We start from the raw sequence: 6000 nt of genomic DNA, 5'->3' as shown, positions 1-6000 counted from the left end.
TTTCCCTCGTCTCATCTTTTTAGATTAGATTAAGCTGAGTTTTGTTACCCTGGTGTTTCCAATATCTCTGACTACCTTGAGTGTCTATTTATAGCATCGACTCACCCTTTATCCAGTACAGTACAACACAACAAAGTTGTACTGTTTTCCCAATATGCTCTCTGTCAGTCACCAGATTTAGTTTGCTGTTTCAAGTGCACCTTTGGCATTGTTTTTTCATGGGAAAAAAGTAATGCAGGATTAAGGCTCATTGAGTTATTGTTGAGAGGCAAAATAAAAAAATATAATATGGTTAATTTTCATTTATTGAGTATTATAGCACAAACTCATAAAAACACATTTCATCACTAGCAAACTCACAGAGTCCAACCAATGTTTCCCTGATGTCAAACTCTCAGGCTGCATTTACTGTAATGCTGTATTTAATCCACACTAACTGCATTGCATATTCCCTGAGATATTTATATGTACAGCCTCGTGTAATCACATTATGCTAGAATGATCAGATTGATTTAAGATGACTCTCTGGAAAGTGCCTCCACTGTCACCTTATTTTCCTCTCCAACCTTGTATTGGTGCATTTGTCCTCTGAATATGTTTTTTTCAATAGTCAGTCTGGTTTTTAATGACGTAAATAATGTAGTAATTCTGTTGAAACTAAGCAGAAGAAGGTTCTCCTACTTCCACATCCAGCACAAGCCGCTGTGTCTATAGGTCAGATTACTTTTTCATATGGTATGAAATATAAATGAACTAAAGCTTTTTCTACCCCCCTAATCACTTTCTTATTTTTTATCACTGTGGCCATGAAGGTGGAGGGGGAATGACTTCCCATTCTAATCATATTATCATACCCTCAGGTTAGAACTTCCATTTTGCATACTAGAAGAAAATGGCATTGAAGGAGAGCCTTGATATGTGGAAAAGGTGCTCCATTTTTTTTCGTGCCATAGCGGAGCATTGTGCCTGAATGTAAAGCCATCAATAAAAGAAAAGGCAAAGTAAGACAAGACTGATACGAACTTGCTCAAACTTTTTCTTGTCTGTCAACAGTCTTTTCTAAACTTCAGCGTGTGATTCTATTTCAGCTTTATTACCCTAAAGCATCCATGATGCAGCAATTTAGTCCAAAACATCTTCTCTAAATTGTTCCACACATCGCCATACCCATAGTCAACTCTTTTCAGGCCCGCATTCCAGTTTCCATTTCTGGAAAATGTCTGGTTAGGGATCTATCATTACAGCAATCACTCTCACTGTTGTATTATTTTTTCTCAAACACACATCACATCTGAGGGCCCGCAGACCGTCCCAGGGCCAGCATTTCCAGGCACCCTATTATTCTTCCACAAACGGTGAATCTCCACAGGCAATTTGCATCTAGCTGTGGTGCGTGTTTGCCATGGGAATAGGTATCAGACACCTGACAGTGGGACACGAGGGTGGGTTTTTGTTGCCATTTTTTCCCCCTTCGACAGCTACCAAGCAGCCAGGCATATCAAAGAAGAAGAGCGAAAAAGTCTCCTTGTGGAGTAAGAGGAATTTACATTGTAAAAAAAAAAGAAGAAGAAAAAAAAAAAGGAAATGTATTATGGTTGTCAGGCTTCAGGGACTAATGTAACAGTCCTCCTCGATGCCTCCATCATCACTGACATCTGGAACAGTAATCATACCTTAAATGAAATCACTGCAATGGTGTCAGCTTTTTGGATTTATCATTTTCACTAAACACTGTTATACTACTTTCATTTTCTATCAGGTGCTGGGGATCATTCGGCGAAATAGTCAAAGAAGTAAGCATTCTTCAGTGGCAGGAAAAGCAAACTCTCAAATGAAACATTCTTCAAGAGAGAAAAGAGAGAAACTTCTTTTTCTTTTTCATGTTTTCTGTGCACATAAAAAGTCACATACTGTGGCAGTTAGGGTGTCTGCATTTATCTACCCATTCTCCTCTCATTATCCTTCCCTTTTTTCCCCTATTTTACAGTCTGTTAAAAGCAGCTGTGTGACGTGAGATTTGAGTTACAAGCAGTTTTGATCGGCCCATTTTCTAAATATACCCCCAGAGGAATGCTTCAAATGTGTGATTTCAGGTCCTGGGGGAAATAACAGCAGTTGCGAACCACATATTGACAATGTTCTTCGCCCAGGTGTTTTCACTGTCAGATCAGGATCTGCTGGAAAGCACAAGGAGAGAATCGTGTTAGAAGGTCACAGAATTTAAAAAAAAAAAAAAAAAAGATCACAAACCCTGTGAAAGAAAAATAGCTTTGTGGTTTTAAAAATATATGAGTGCTCTGAAAACAATAAGTGCATCCTAACTCAATCATTTAATGCACACTGAGGTAGCTGTGCAGACTGTGGACTGTATACAGTTCTGGGTAATTTATTCAGATTTATTTAAACTGCCAATATTTCATACTGTATATATTATTGACTCTTTTCGAATGTCTTAAGCAAATTCAATCCGCTCCTACCTCTGAGGCTTCATTAATCTGCAGTTGCATCCATCCTTGTATATTCGACTGTTCATTAACCGAACCTTTTTCCAGAGAATATTCAGTCGTAATGTGAGTCAGGTCAGGCAGGACTACAAAGCCACGAATTGTGATTCTAATCATGTCCAAGAGGACAACATGCACCCATACACATTTAATTGGCCTATATACTGATGTTGAGCAGGTGCTGATAACATCCCACATGCACTATTTTCCACAAGTGGGTGGCTCCTCCATCTTTGCCTTCCATGTGTGCCCGAGAGAAGAGGGCACACATGGAAGGGAAGAGTGGAGAGGGTAAGTAAATGGATATTCTGCTTTACATTTTCTTTGAGTAATTTCTCCCTGTATGTTTGAAGCTTTTCAGAGGCCCTGTTAAAAGAACCCCAAACCCACCCCCATCCCTACTCCTCGCCTGCACACTATTATATAAAAAACATTATTAATATTCACCAGAATTTACTAAGGAGAGCAAGAGAGGAGTGCTGCAATATCCAGATGGATGTCCCTTAAATCTGTGTTCAATTACTCTCCACTAACTTACATCTTCCAGTTGAATCCTGATTAGCTGATCTGGCAATTTGCTCAGCCTGGCTGGAGAGCACTTGGTTCCCCTCCTGAGTGCAACCTCGCTGCTTTTGAGTATTGTGCACCTTTGATCAGTGCCCCCTTATTACCTATAAAAGCCAATACCATTAAATTTAGCACTGCCTCATCTCCTTGTCCGTAGAGCTTTCCTCTCTTCTTCCAAAGATCATAGGCTCGTGTAAAGGAAAAAAAAAATCCTAGTGTGATCTATAAATGTAAGGCTGAAGATAATATCTTTTAGTTAATATATTTCAAATCTCTCTAGTGTGAATATGAACCTGTGGCCTGGCTCCCATCTCTGCAACTAGCTGCTACCCTCTTGTGGCCAACCAGGACACAGAGATGCGCTTACTAAGGTCAAGGTGCTCATTTTCCTCCTACTTGCATTTTTTTAAAGCAACATGCAGATCAGAAATGCATACAATGCAACAACACCCTACAGATATTCCTCTTTAGTGCTGGTAGCATGCCCCTCTCCTCCCTCCCCCCCTCCTCTCCTCTTGTATCTCTATACAAAGTGGATCTCAGGGGTGAAACCTGCCCATTAACATATAGAGTTTTTATTCAAATCCCATTCACTTTGCCATCCATTTAGAAGAACGATGCCAGGAGGTTACAGCGATGCCGTTGTGGGAGGACCTGATTGAGCTTCCATTTTAGCATTTGATTTGATTGTGAGGCAAACAGTAACATGATGGATAAGATCTCATTACAACAGGAATGTGAAAGTTTAATTTCCTGTACATGTTCCGTCTTTATTAATGTCACAGGCTGCGGGTCTTCAATTGCAGCGCAGGCCGCGGCGCTCTGGCTCCAGCTTGACATAAATGAGGCAGAGGGATTACATTTGGCACCATCCACTTGAGCCAGTTTTAATTTAGGTTTGGTATTAACACTGCATCTCTCCGAGCGAAATTAAGTTTGTGTGAAAAATAAATAAATAAATAATTTAGTGCCATTTTAATCAAACTGCGTTCTTGTTACGAGTCCCCTCTTGATGTCTTCGCTGGTTTCGAAACAGTAGCCTTGTTGCATGTGAAGAATGAAGCTGCAGAAAATGGTGACTATCGCACCCTCACTTATCTGGTTCAGGGGAAAAACAGAGAGAGGGGGAGGACAAACTTCAATAATAAACCTGTCAACACTCCAATTTGAATACCCAGGAGTCACAACTATCTCAACTCTCCTCCGCTGGCAATCATCATGATCACAGACCCTCTTGAGAGACAGCATCTCATCTATCAGTCAGTCTCACACACACAAACACACAGCTCCTCATCACACCATCTCTATTTGTCCCATTATATCCTTAACACAGTGTAAAATACCTCTCCTTCTCCAATAAGGGAATGGTTGAGAGGCAAGGGCCGGTAAAGTCTGTGTGTGCCTGTGCTTATGTGTGTGGCATCAGGGGCTTCATTGCAAGCATGGGCTACTGCCTGTGCCTGCTGCTGAGGTTCTGAGACAGCCCTGCTTGTTTGTTTCCCCTTACTCCTCAGAGGTCTGACGTGCAGCGCACAGCCTTAGCTGTGTTACCCGCAGGCCTCTGGGAGATAGAGCACCGCAGCATATGCTGGGAAAAGGGAAGAAGATAGATACAAGAGACCTACACCCACTGCACCTGATCATTACCATGCCAAATTTATATTGATTGCTGTAGCTTGAGAGCTAAACTGTGACTTATTCCCCTGATGCAGTCCCTGTGTGGAGTCTGCGGTGAGGGGCTGTTGGTAATCCAGAGAAACCATGACACATGCACCATGTTTGGCCACAGATATGGCAGCACACATTATACTATGGCAGGGAACATTTATGGGAAGCTGGCCATGTCTTGCAGCAGTGATTTTTATTGATGATTGCACAGCTCTTGGATTTTATCCACATCCATATCAACTACATCCAAATCTGAATACACCGACTCTCAGCGGGGTGGCGGTGGTCCTAAAGGGAATGGGAGGGGAGTGGACAAGTAGTGGGTACTTAAACATATTCACCATTTTCCCTGCCTTTGCTTTGCTGGATAAACTTGTATATTTGTGGTGTCTCTCTTCCCGCAGGCACCTTTCATCACGCATATGCATATGTGCCTGCCCTTGACATTATCATCAGCAGATTTGTGCAAAGGGCCCTGAGGTAAGGTTGAAATACTGCTGAGGCTTCTGAGGAGAGTGGCCTGCTTTAGAGAGGCTGTCCGTGGGCTAAATACGTCAGAGGAAGGGAAAAAGCTCAGTAACTGAACCTAGCAGAGCGTCCCTCTGGGGACAGCAGTAATTAAACAGTGATTAAATTAAGGGGCAATGCGGGCAAAACACTGGCTGATTGACACTCTGCTGGTTCCTCTCTCTCGCCGTCTCTCAGTCGCGCTCTCTCTTGCTCTCTCTGCGGGTTCAGCTCTGTCGTGGAGCATTGCTTTCTATTGACCTCCAATTACTCACCCACTCTGAATTCTTCAAGGTCCAATTTTCGAAAACTATTTTCTTAACTGTGTTAAGAGCATGGATCACTGCACATTTGTTTCTGAGAAGACTGAGCAGCAGGACTGAAATACAGAGAAGTTGGAGGGGGGGTAAAAAAGAGACACTTGAATGTATAGTCTCTTTGTGCTTCCAATGCTATCAATGTTTGAACTCACAAACTGCAATCACTCTACCATTGCGCCCGCTATCAGTTTTTACTGCAGATAGATTCACAAAAGTACAATCACAAGAAGCTGGTAGTGATTTAGAAACTGTACTCATGCAGAATCAAAAGTGAGTTTCCCTTTCTCGAGCCTGTAGTCAGGCAGCTTTAGGAGTGCCCCATCAAATACTCTCCTAAGGGGGGAAATACTATAAATTACCTTTGGCGACTCCTTAAAACCCAAAGCAAATAGAACGACAGAAGAGCCGAGCAACAGCAATAAAACCAGCTTTAA

The 6000-nt window shown here is 42.0% G+C and overlaps 1 protein-coding gene across 1 annotated transcript in view; it reads right to left on the bottom strand.

The window, feature by feature from the left end:
* Nucleotides 1-1222: 1222 nt before the first annotated feature.
* The window catches only part of dcdc2c (doublecortin domain containing 2C), a 36158-nt gene continuing 31380 nt past the window's right edge, over nt 1223-6000 (bottom strand). Inside the window, exon 12 of the mRNA XM_085258022.1 lies at nt 1223-2174. The gene's annotated coding sequence lies outside the window, so the exon portion shown is untranslated. The remainder of the gene's footprint in view (nt 2175-6000) is intronic.

Source organism: Mchenga conophoros, linkage group LG19 (genome assembly GCF_057382185.1).
Source record: "Mchenga conophoros isolate Kocher_MC1m ecotype Shallow Benthic linkage group LG19, M_conophoros_male_GT1.1, whole genome shotgun sequence".
NCBI classification, from domain to species: Eukaryota; Metazoa; Chordata; class Actinopteri; order Cichliformes; family Cichlidae; genus Mchenga; species Mchenga conophoros.
Note: the sequence above shows the minus strand (reverse complement) of the source record. Positions and strands in the feature narration are given on the sequence as shown.